This window comes from Papio anubis, chromosome 19, assembly GCF_008728515.1.
Source record: "Papio anubis isolate 15944 chromosome 19, Panubis1.0, whole genome shotgun sequence".
NCBI classification, from domain to species: Eukaryota; Metazoa; Chordata; class Mammalia; order Primates; family Cercopithecidae; genus Papio; species Papio anubis.
In genome coordinates this window covers 41,658,698-41,670,953 of record NC_044994.1, presented here as the reverse complement: position 1 = coordinate 41,670,953, position 12,256 = coordinate 41,658,698, and the positions used below count along the sequence as shown (strand labels likewise).

The window sequence follows — 12,256 nt, the reverse complement described above, 5'->3', positions numbered from 1 at the left end:
AAATGGTGGTATAGCCATTTCAAGGAATAGTATTTAGCTATTTAAAAAAGCATACTATTTATGCCAGTTAACGTGAAGTGTTTTTCATATGATATTGTTACACAACAATGGCAGGATACACAGTCTATCTAGAATGATGCTATTTTTAAAAACAAAAAAACAAAACAAAACAAAAAAAACCACAACCATGAGTTACCCTATAGATGAGTTTGTATGATTGTGTGTACATACATGAAGAAAGTTGTGGTAGGATGGGCACCAGTCTGTTAACATTGATGACTTGAGTTGGGGAGCTGGGATTAGAGAGGCAAGGTGAGTTTGAAAGAAAGGCGGGAGGGAATAGAGGGAGATCAGGCTCAAGGGATGAAGGAAGAAAGAATTCCTAGAACTAGCCTGAGATTAGCTGTGACTACAGACCGCTCCTTTGCTGGGTTCTCTCTCCTTATTGCTGAGACTTCTTATCAATATCTCAGTCTCACCAGGACAGGAAGAGAAAGTGAACTTCAAAACTTCTCCAAAGGACCTGCAGCCTTCCTACCACACAAAGGGCTGGGACTTGCATCACTTAGTTCTGCAACCTGGCCAGGATGCAGAAGAAAGCGTGTCCCTTTGCTGTGGGCTGTCTTCCCCCACTCCAGGACAAGGCGAATGTTGTGGGGCTGGTGGGAGAGGACCACAGGCAGGAAGGGCTTGGGGAGGAGAGGCAGCTGCTGTGAGTAGAGCTGATGTCTTCTTGAGGACAGGAAGCAGTGAGGGCTGCCGAGGCAAAAGCCTCGCTGTCTGAGATGCTAGAGCAGAGCCGGAGTCATTCTCTGATGAGCTCTGGAAACAAGAATCAGCCACAAGCCCTGACACTCCCTTACTGTGCGCTTAGCTCTGCACGAGTTGCTAAGGAGGAAATATGAGAAAATAGGTCTCATACACCAGGGGATGGACCTCACAGGGTTTACACTTTCATTAGAGGGACAAGAGTATTGCATTTAAAAAGTAAAGAGCACTCAAAGAGTGTTTATTAATACAAATGGAGCTCAGAAGAGAGGGGCCAGGCACAGGAATTTTTGAAATAATAGTTAGTGCCCATGCCCCTCTTTTGTCTTCGCCCTTGCCTTCCCCAGCTCTCACAGGGGGTGGCTTCAGTTTCCTTGCCTGGGAGAATTTTGCAACGGGGTGTGTGAACTTTCCAAGGTTAAGGAGAATGGGGTTTGAGGAGGGGGATGTTCCTAGACTAAAATCAGTAATTGGGGAGTGGCCTGTGGGTCCCCAAATCAATAGAAACTTACAACCTGCTCCCCGGAAGCACCTCACACTGGCTCTCATAAGGAATGGCTTTTATGGCACATCAGGGAGGCTGGACCTTGGGCACTGGGTTCACCACAGAAGCCCATAACCCAAAGGTGACCAGCAAGATGCATAGCGGTAGATCCACAAAGACCACACCTGCCAGGCAGGGGCATCCTCCACTGTGACCAGTATGGACCCATGGCAAGTGGGGCTGGGAGCCTTTAGCCAAACCAGTGGGGGACCAGAGAGTGACCAAAGAAAGACCTGGGTTGAATTTCTGGACAGCCCAGTATGATGGGGATGTGAAGTCAGCATTGAGCCATTTTACAGAAAATTAAGAACTATGGTATTGCTTGGGTACTCCAGTTGGTGAACTGAGCATCTTTGCAGTCTTCCGGTCCCAAGAGACCTGGAGGAGCGGATTATGGATGAGGTGGGGTTCAATCTGACCTTGGGGACAATAGCCAGGACTGGGGACAAAAGTAGGGACTAGAGACCAGAATGAGCAAATGTAATCACCCAGGGGAGCAGGGAGCGTGTGACAGGGACAGTGAAGAAACAGGCTTGGCTGGAGCCCAGGGTCCAAATCAGGGACCAGAAAGAAAACTACTTTCAATGTCTCTCTTCCTTATCATCAGAACACATCTATCACAGAACACCTACATGCACAAGAGGCCCGGCTGCCTGTGAGGTCATAGAGGAGTGAAACGCACGGCTGTGCCTTCCGTGAGCTCATGAGGTGGTTAAGATGATACACACACATGCAAACAAGCACACCTAAGGCAGAGTGCCGCAGGAAGGACAGAGATCATTCGTGTGCGAGTGGCGATCCAGCCAGGGCTTCTTGAGCGACTTCTTCACACCATGCCAAGCACTGCAGAGGCAGAGGTGATTAATACAGGGTGCCACCCTGGAGAAAGGCCCAGAAATCACTCCCAGTGGAGGCAGGTTTCCTAGAACTGGTCCTAGAATGTGTGGTGGGATTTGGTAGGTATCTAGGGAGAAAGCGAGTGCTCCCCACCTTCGGTACTAATGGCATGTGGGGTCAAAGGACTGGGGAACATCCCAGGTGAGTCAGGGGTGAGCTGGGCAGACAGACAGGGGGCCAGTCTGAGCAGAAGATCCAAGGGAGAGCAAAGGCAGAAGGGGCTGGAGAGGACAGTTGCGAGCAGATGATAAAATGTCCTGGATGGCATCCAAAGACCTCTGGGCTTTACGCTGTGGGCCCCTGGAGCTACTGAGGATTTCTGATCTGCAGTGGGGCCCTAAATGTGCCCCCACAAAAGCTCCTAACACTTCCATGGTGAGTGGCAAATGGGACTGGGTGGGGCTGGGGTTTCCATGTGGGGAATGTGTCCCAGCAAAGATCATATGCAGCCTGGTTATCTAGTGGCCATCTCTGAGTAGCCTCCCAGACATCAGCCAGCCACGGACACCAGCGAGAGCCTGAGGACCCTGAGTCCTGAGGGAGCCCACTGTCCTCTGAGATTGGCTGATTTCAGGCATTCCCTTCTCCTTCCAGTCAGACAAGGAAAGATAACAGAGGGTCCTCATCACAGCAACTTCTGCGCCCATTGTCACCTGAAAAGGGGAGAGTGATGAACCCCTGGGGTCCACAATAAATCTAAGTGCACTCCATGAATCCCAGGATTGCTCAGATGGAGTCTGGGCCAGCTAGGCCTGGTTGACCATCAACTTAACTGCAGGATGCACAAAATGTATCGTCAGGTGCCTCAGGTAAGGGTGTGTGTGCGTGTGTGTGAGTGTGTGTGTGTGTACCCGCAAGTCTCCTGGTCACAGGGTGTTGGATAACCCAGTCCTGATGTCCCAGCCCCACAGCAGCTAAAGGATTGCAACAGGCATTGCCTTCGGAGATGCCAGCAAGCAAACTCCCTGCAAGCAGGTCATTGTCCCCATGAACTCTGATGTCATGAACAAATTGCAACATATACTCCCTCTTCTCACAGAAAGTCCGGTGCAGCTGAAAGAAACCAAACACCAAAAGCAGCCTAGACTTTAAGCTGTACAGCTATTTTCACCAACACTTAGGTACCCAATAAATGTGTGTTGATTTAATGGTAAAGGGGTAACAAAAAGACCAACCCCAGGGAGTTCTGTAGGACATGCCAGTGCAGCGGAGCTTTCCACACCTTACCTTGGGATGGGGGTAATGGTGGTAGAGGTAGTGGTGTTGATGGGAAGAGACAGAAGTTGTGGATTTGCTAAATCAGAATTTTCAGGTTTAGGTTTGCTTTTTTAGGAGCAAAAATTAAAAGTTTTAAAAAGCATAGGTTTGCTTTCTTGATGAGAATGAATGGATGAATAAAATAAAGTAGGAAAGAATTTCCAGGCCACTGTCAATTAGGCATTAATATTTTCAAAAGCACCCCAGGTGAAGTCAAAGACTGAGAACCAACTGCCCCAAGGAAAGAGTCTCAAAGAGGAGCCTGTTTTCAAATCGAATTACACACCTGGAATCGATCGATCAACCATTTCTGTGGAACCCACCCTTGAGCCACCACTGCACCCAAGATTTCTGCCTCCTCCTATGGGCTCCTTTCCACATCACCCCCTTCAGTGCCCTGCTGCCCATTTGACTGCCAATCCCTCAGCAGTTTCTTCCAGCCTGAGGTGTGAAAAACCTATGATCACTACCCACTGTCTAGACCCCACCACCTCCCACCCTGCATGCTTTGGGATCCTCCCCTGAATGCAAGAGGTAAGAAGAGGTTTTGGTTTTGTGTTTATTTCCCAAGTGTACAGGCAGCCAGATATAGGCAAAATAGGAGCATATTCAACATGTGACTGCCAGGTGCAAGGGCAAGCACCCACTGGACCGCCGGCTGACTACAGCCCTGCCAGGGCGCCCTGCACTTGGAGTCCTTAAATGCAAATTTCCCCTGTGGCAGCCCTGGCCTCTTCTGCAGGGGGCAGCCACTCTGGAAGGAAAGATGGGATTTAAATTGGTAATCAAGCACTGTACCAAATTGGACCTTGACCTTGTTCAGAATTCCACTGGCCCATGTTCCCTGACCCTCCTGCCCCCCACTTCTGCCCAATTGTTCCCTTGAGTAGCTGCCTGCCATCCGAGGCAGTCAGGCGAGCTGTCGCCAGCTGCTCCTGCCTGGCTGCCTTCCACCTGACCAGCTCAGAAAGCAGTGGAAATCAAACGACTTCGCCTTTCCAGCTTCTCTTGCTACTTCTGGGCCAGGAGCAAGACAAGAGTGGTTTGGATGGGGACCTGGCCCCGCCTGGGCCTGCTTGTAGGGCATGGGAAGAGAGGAGTGCAGCCCCAGCACGTCCGTCACTCTCAGCGCATTCTTGGTTACCAGAGCGATTCCCAGACAAGGCCTGGAATGGCCAGCATGGCCTACCAGCCTGCTGCATCCAGGGCAGCAGCACAGAGCCCACACTGATTTCTTCAAGCTCCCTCCACTGCCCCAGAACGCCCTCTACTCTCACTGCAAAACACCGAGGTTTTGCTCATTTCTTCTGTCTGGAAGGTCTTCATCTACGTGTGTAAATCCTGCCCTTTCTTCCAGGGCTGGGAAACCGCTCGCTTCCTAGAAAGCACCTACCCTCTCCTACAGCCCCACCATTCTTCTCTTACCCCCTCAATCCATGATTGAAATCAAGCATCTGGGGCATTTAATCTTATTTGCCTTGTCCCGTTGTTTCAACTCTCATCTTCCCAACAAGATGGTAAGCTCCCAGGGACTGTATATTACCTAAATTGGCACTGAGTAGGCCTACTAGGAATTAATGAATGAAAGAAGAAATGAATGAGTAAACAGAGCGCTTTGGTCATTGAAATGCTTCCTTTATAAGCCCAGGAATTCTTCCCACCAAGAGAGCGAGCTCTTCTTTGCATTGGCTTTCCTGGAGACCAAGCCTCCGGTGGAAACTCCCTTCAGTGCCTCCCAGGAATCCAGGAAATGTCTCCAGGAGTAGCCAGTTAGTCAAGCAGCTGGACTTCTGCCAGCAAGCAGGGCACTAGTGAGTGCAGGGTGCATCTCCTGCCCGCTTTGATCTAACTGGGATGATAGAATGTGCCCACATGAAGCTTTGGTTTCCTGTCAATGTGCAAGTCATGGCCATGATATGTAAGTGCTGAGAGCAACAGGGAATAAGAGGGGCCTGAGCCAGGCTGTCTTAATCAGACAGCACTTGAAGGACATAGCAAAGAGAGCTGTTGAGTGGAGGCAAGGAAGAAGCCCTCTGCTTCCTCCTCCCCAGCTAGATTCCATCCCTGTCTACTTCCTCCACTCAGGTCAGCAAGAGTCAAAGGATGGCGCCATGACCTGGGATAAGATTGAGGATGGGGTGGAGGATGGCTGATTGACTCAGGGTGTTAATCCGAGGGGCCAATCTTGGGATTGGCCACATCAGAATGCAAGGTAGCCCCCACATGTTCACTATTGATCCAAATGGGGAAACAAAGAGAAAGAGGCTCAAAAAGTCAACCGAGGATGGGTGCAGCAGCTCATACATAATCCTAGCACTTTGAGGGGCTGAGATGGAAGAATCATTTGAGGCCAAGAGTTAAAGACCAGCCTGGGAAACATAGTGAAACTCCATCTCTACAAAAATCAAAATTAGTCAGGCATGGTAGCACACACCTGTGGTCCTAGCTACTCGGGAGGCTGAGGTGGGAGGATCACTTGAGCCTAGGAAGTCGAGGTTGCAGTGAGCCATGATCATGCCACTGCACTTCAACCTGGCCACACAGTAAGACCTTGTTACTCTAAGAGAGCACGAGAAAGAGATACAACACCAAAAGTACAATCTATTTTTAACAACTGATAAATTGAACTTTATAAAAAATAAAAATAAAAGTCAGCAAGATAGAAGAATAGACAGGCAGGAAAGAAGATGTGGAAAGACAAGTGAGGTGTGAGCTGTTGCATTTTTGACACAGGGAGCTGAGGGTTGGTAGGGCTGTTGATGACCTCTGCAGACGACTTCCTTCTTCAATCTCAGAAGGAAGTCAGGAGACAGGGACCACGCCGGCGGCAGCCCAGGCAAGGTGCATGCTCTGCAATGCCCCCTTTGTGTCATTACACACCCCTGTCCTCCCTGTGGCAAGGGCAGGAAGCCCTTCAGGTGACAAGAGGCCCGTGCTTGTCTTCTGGGGCAAAGGGGAGGGGACTTGGAGCACAGAACTTCAAGAGAAGGGGTGTGGGCAGTGACTGGCCTACAGGCAAGCATGTGGAGTGGGCAAGGCGTGCCTGTGGGCCTGGGGAAACAGGGTTGAGGAGGCTTTCTGGGGCACCCCTAAGGACAAAAGGCCCCCGAGTTGTTCCCCAACAGTAAATCCCCAGGACACGGTGTGGGCCCTTCCACCATGGCTCAGAGCCCTTCCCACTGTGTAAGCAGCCTCATCTATCATCGGTGACTGAGCTGAGTGCCAGTTCTGCTCCTTTTATTACCCATGCATTCCCAGGGAGAGGCATGGACCTGAAGCAGAAAGCAGCCACTGTGGGCTGGCACTGTGGACACACCTCACAGCTAACTCGGCACCTTTCTTTCCAGAGGAATCTTTTTTTTTTTTAGACAGAGTCTTACTCTGTCACCCAGGCAGGAGTGCAATGGCACAATCTTGGCTCACTGCAACCTCCGCCTCCCAGGTTCAAACGATTCTCCTGTCTCAGCCTCCCAAGTAGCTGGGATTACAGGTGCGCCATACTGCACCCGGCTAATTTTTGTATTTTTAGTAGAGATGGGATTTCACCATGTTGATCAAGCTGATCTCAATCTCCTGACCTCGTGATCCAACTGCCTCAGCCTCCCAAAGCGCTGGGATTACAGGCATGAGCCACCATGCCCAGCCTTTCCAGAAGAATTTTATACAACCCACTGGAAGACCACCTATTGATGGCAAAACTGTTGGTCCACAGAGCAGGTGTCCAGGCCAGAGACGGCTCCACCTCTGGGGTGCACCTTTTCCTTTTGCTTCCAAATGTCCCCCAAGGCCGTGAGAGGGCTCTACTCCCTCCAACAAAGGAACAGCATCCCAAAGTCCAGTGTGCACGCAAGTGAACTTCCTCTCCTACACAGCCTGAGACGTGGAAATGAGGAAATCAGTGATTCTCAAAACTGGCAGGGAAGGGCTGTGGGAGAGTTTCATTCATTGTGGGGAGGGTGGATCTGAGAACTGCACACTCTTGAGCATGTTCACACGTACGGGCACACACACAGTGTAGCGTGGCAGCTGAGAAACAGTGGAGAAGCACGGAAAGGGAACAGAATGGGAGCTAATTTGGAAGCTGATGTATCCACCTCCAGTCACTTCATACGGGGTTTGGGCTGTGGTTCCCGTACCTGGCTATGTGGCAGAATTACCTGCTGAGTTCAGTAAACATGCAGATTCTCAGGCCACACTACACTATAATCTGAGACACAACCACACGGGTAGGGAAATGTGTATGTGTGTGTGTGTTTCACAAGCTTCCCTGGGAATTGGATGCTGTGTTTCCGTATTCCAAGCTGAGAATTGCTGGATTTAGGTGAGGTTACAGGCAAATTGGCAATGCTCTTGTTCAGTCCACGGGCTACCCTCTAAGGAGACACTCTGGGCCCAGAGCACAGACTGAGCAAACCAGATTTACTCCCAGAGAAGCATCCTGCAGCCTGAACTTCCTGCTGTCACGCTCTTGGCCACACCAGCTGATCACCTTTTGCCCAGATGAATCAACTTCCACTATTCCATAGGACCTCTCTTCTAGTGCTTTGTTGTTTATTTTCACAAGATCAAATATTATGGATATTTAATGATGGAAATCTGACTGCTATTCTCATTCCTGTTTAATGTGTTTGCCCATGAACCTCACCTGCCAGAGGCAATGTGGAAATCCATCACCCACTGGCTCATTCAAGACAAGCCTGGGGTCATTAAACCATGACCTTATTTTCTTTGGAGCTTCTATTTATCTGAATTGTTCTACCTTCCGCAGCAAAGAGATTTGGAAAGGGAGGCTTAGACCAGTACCCCTGGGCACAACAGCTGCACAGAATGAGACAGTGCCTTTGTTTCTCTGTTTGTTTTTTTCCACTTAAGCTAAGCACACAGTCACAGAAGAAAGAGGATAGCATCTGTGTGGGCTGGAGCCCAGTCCTTGTGATTTACCACTGAGGTCTCACTGAGGAACGACCTGGGTCTGAGTCACACATGGCAGGGCCTTTAAGAGGAGAAAAACTAATTCCTGAAATGAACGAGTTTACATTTTGGCCAGGGAGGCCATGTCGTGGAAGCACTCCCTCTCACCCACATGGTCAGGACTGGTCAATGACAGAAATCGGTGAGAGAGGTTGTGAAGCTGGAGAACATGGAAACGAAGGCTGGGACCATCCCAGAGCGGGTAGTCAGACAGGAAACTTTATGCTGGATCCTCCAAGGGCAAAACCCGTGTGGAAAGGTGGAACAAGAAAGTATCTGTCCCACAGAGTGAGAAGATTACTTGTCTCAAACTTGGCACTGAGTCAAGTGGAAACTGTCTTCCCTGAGAATGTGTAGGGAGGGAAGGATGGGCAGAAGGAAGCCAGGAAACTGACACCTACGGAGTGCCCTTTATATGACAGGCACTCACACCGCACTACCATAGTTAATCTCACAGATTCTCCCCATTTTTACAGAATAAGAAGCTGAGACGAGAGCAGAGGCTTACGGCATGAGGTTGCAGATCCCAAGGTCACTGGCATCATCTAAAGTGAAGAGCTCTGCTCAGACTCTGACTTCTGCTGTCATCTAACACCCAGAAATGGCCTCCATGTGCACCCCTGGAACACGCCTTCTTTCCATTCATCTGGGGTACGCTTTGTACTCAGAGACACCCACACATACCCTAGACCCACACCATCGAGACCTTCTGCTCTCACGGTGGGACAGAGTAACAAACCCTACACGGCTTGTCCAGCAGTTTCTGTGTTGCTGCTGTCAGGAACACAGATGTATCTGAGGCCGAGTCCGTGTTCTCTGTTAGTTGTTTTGTTTTGTTTTTTGAGATGGAGTCTCACGCTGTCACCAGGCTGGGGTACAGGGGCGTGATCTCGGCTCATGGCAACCTCTGACTCTCGGGTTCAAGCGATTCTCCAGCCTCAGCCTCCCAAGTAGCTGGGACTACAGGCGCATGCCACCACACCCAGCTAATTTTTGTATTTTTACTAGAGACGGGATTTCACCATGTTGGCCAGGATGTTCTCGATCTCTTGACCTCACGATCTGCCCGCTTCAGCCTCCCAAAGTGCTGGGATTACAGGCATGAGCCACCGTGCCCAGCTCTGTTAGCTTTCTAACTACAGTAGTCCTTGTCAACGATTCTGCTTTCCATGATTTCTGCTAAGATCCTCCCATTGAGTACCTGAGGTCCGCTGTGGTCTAAAAATATTAAGTGGAAAATCTCAGAAATAATCCAAAAGTTTTAAATTTCTCGCCCTCTGAGTAGTGTGATGAAATCTCACACCATCCCGCTTCATCCCACCTGGAATGTGAATCATCCCTTGTCCAGCATAGGCTGCCCCCTGTTTTAGTCACTTTAGCATCCAGCTCAGATTGTCTGGGTAGCTGTTAGATTTTATTATATCACTGTGTCGGTATGAAGTATCAGTGCTTGTGTTCAAGTAACCCTTCTTTTTACTTAATAATGGCCCAAAAGTGCAAAAGTAATGATGCTGGCATATTGTTATAATTGTTCTATTTTATTATTAGTTATTGTTATTAATCTCTTGCTGTGTCTAGTTTATAAAGTAAACTTTATCATGGGAATGCATGTATAGGGCTGGGCACGGTGGCTCACACCTATAATCCCAGCACTTTGGGAGGCAAAGGTGGGAGGATCACTTGAGGTCAGGAGTTTGAGCCCAGCCTGGCCAATATGGTGAAACCCCATCTCCATTAAAAATACAAAGTTAGCCGGGCATGGTGGCAGGCACCTATAATTCCACCTACTTGGGAGGCTGAGACATAAGAATCCCTTGAACCCGGGAGGTGGAAGTTGCGGTGAGATTGTGAGATCATGCCACTGCACTCAAGCCTGGGTGACACAGCAAGACTGTCTGAAAAGAAAAAAAAAAGGAATGCGTGGATAGGAAAAAAGTCATAGCATATATAGGGTGTGGTACTAACCACAGTTTCAGGCATCTACCGAAAGTCTTGGAACGTGGATCCCCCTGAGGGTAAGGGGGGACTGCTGTAGTCACAAAGTTAAAGAATCTCAGTGCTGAAGGGGATCCCGGTAAAGCTTATTTGGTCCAATCTTCTATTTTCTTCAGGGGGAAACTGAGGTTCTGGGAGAGGATGGAGCCCCAGCAAAGGCTGACAATGCAGAATCAGCACTAGATGCCAAGGAGGGCATTCCAGGCAAGAAGGCTGTGACAGTGAGTGTGCATAGGTGTGTGTCACACACACGGAAGTTGGGGGAAGGTCAGGGGCCAGAGCAGGGGTGCTGTGGCTGCAGACAAGTTTAAAGTAGGGAAGGGCCTGGGAGAGCACCAGGTCCCTGAGTGAGTTGTTCAGAATGGGTCCATCACGTTTGTAGGGAGCTTCTAAACACGTTTGGCCTGAGGTGTGGCATGAAGAGGTCTTACAGCTGTGTGAAGGAACATTGTGCAAAAGAAAAAGATGTGAAGGAAACCTCCTAGAAGCCAAGCCTTGGGACAGAGGTCTCTAACTGGAGACAGAAATTAGGAGACTTGATCCAGGTTAGAGCCAGAGGGGATGCATTACCAGGTTCCATTAGCAAAAGGTAACTGAGGTGGGGGAAGAACATGGGGGGAAAGGTGGAAGGAGAAAGAACGCATTAGTAAAAGAGAGACCTTACAAATGATGTCAGGGCTAAAAAAGAAAAAAAGAATAAAAACATAAAAAATAAATAGAAAAGTAGAGACCACAAGCCAACCTCCAAGGAGTTATCCCAACTGTTCAAAACCAGGAACAGCAAGGGGCCATAGAGAAGCTGAGAAGTCATTCCACAGCCCCTAGTCACAGCCACCAGAGCAGCCTGAAGGTCCATGTGGCCCAGCAGCTTCCAAGCTCCCGGCTCCAGGGTGAGGCGAGTTTAGCCTGCTGCAGCCTCTTGCCCCCTTTCTCCCACCCTTCCAGGCCCTCTAGGGTCTGTTTCCCTGAAGCTTTGTCCTGGGAGATGGGGGGCATGGCTTCCACCCTCATCAGGGCTACAGAGCCTATTCACACATTCACACATCCAGCCCTTCCTTAAAAACCCTCCCTCCCTGCCGAGCCCTCCCCTCAGTCGCCACTTCTTGTCAGGGGACTTCAGCTGTTGAATCGAGTCTCTGATGAGGTGCCCCACCCAGATCTAATCTCAGGAAAAGATCAAGACGATTTTCCTGTTTGGGTTCAGCCCCAAGGGCATTCTCGGAGAGGAATCTGCCAGCATCCTGCCTTGACAACCGTTCACTATTAAAATGTCACAAACATGAATAAAACATGTTCATTTCTAAAAAGAGAAAACCTGCTCTGTCTCATGCCTCTCTCCTCCCTCCCCCATTTCTCTCCCTCTCTCCCCTCTCTCCTCTCTCTCTCCTTTCCAAACCTGCTCTTGGAGGATGGGGAAGAAATCATGGGTTCCAAGGAGCATTCCTGCACTCACCAGTCACCCCACAGAGACAAGCACACACTCAGTCACAGACTCCGGCTTCTGACTTGAGCTGCTCATGGACGCACAGGAAAGGGAGAGGGGGGCACACCAAGTCTTACCTACTCAGTTTGGATGTCCAGAGACAGCTGAGTTGAGCTCAGGAAAGATGTCCAGTTAGGAATGAGGGATTGGTGGTGGTTTGTATATCATTTTGGAGAAACAGCTGAGAGTGAATGTAGCAAAAAGAGAGGGAGTAAAGAGTGTTTAGGATGCAAGAACAGAACCTGGTAAAGGAGACTGAGGAGAGGAAGTTGGAGACCTGGGAAACTGGGAAACAGGTGTGGGATCACAGACTGTAAGAATGGTTTTTTTTTTCCCCCCCT

General features: G+C 49.6%; 1 long non-coding RNA gene across 8 annotated transcripts; it reads left to right on the top strand.

Moving 5' to 3' along the window:
- The first annotated feature begins 1,063 nt into the window (after nt 1–1,063).
- On the top strand, nt 1,064–11,741 carry LOC103879736. Of its 8 annotated transcripts, none has more exons than XR_002518705.2 (6): nt 1,064–2,169; nt 2,804–3,018; nt 3,666–4,000; nt 8,914–9,088; nt 10,549–10,667; nt 10,815–11,741. It is a non-coding gene; the product is annotated as an uncharacterized LOC103879736 (long non-coding RNA). The 8 variants fall into 8 exon arrangements; XR_002518703.2 differs by lacking the exon at nt 3,666–4,000 and having other exon boundaries at nt 1,065–2,169; nt 10,815–11,322; nt 11,543–11,741; XR_002518704.2 differs by lacking the exon at nt 3,666–4,000 and having other exon boundaries at nt 1,066–2,169; nt 10,815–11,322; nt 11,553–11,741.
- The last annotated feature ends 515 nt before the right edge of the window (nt 11,742–12,256 follow it).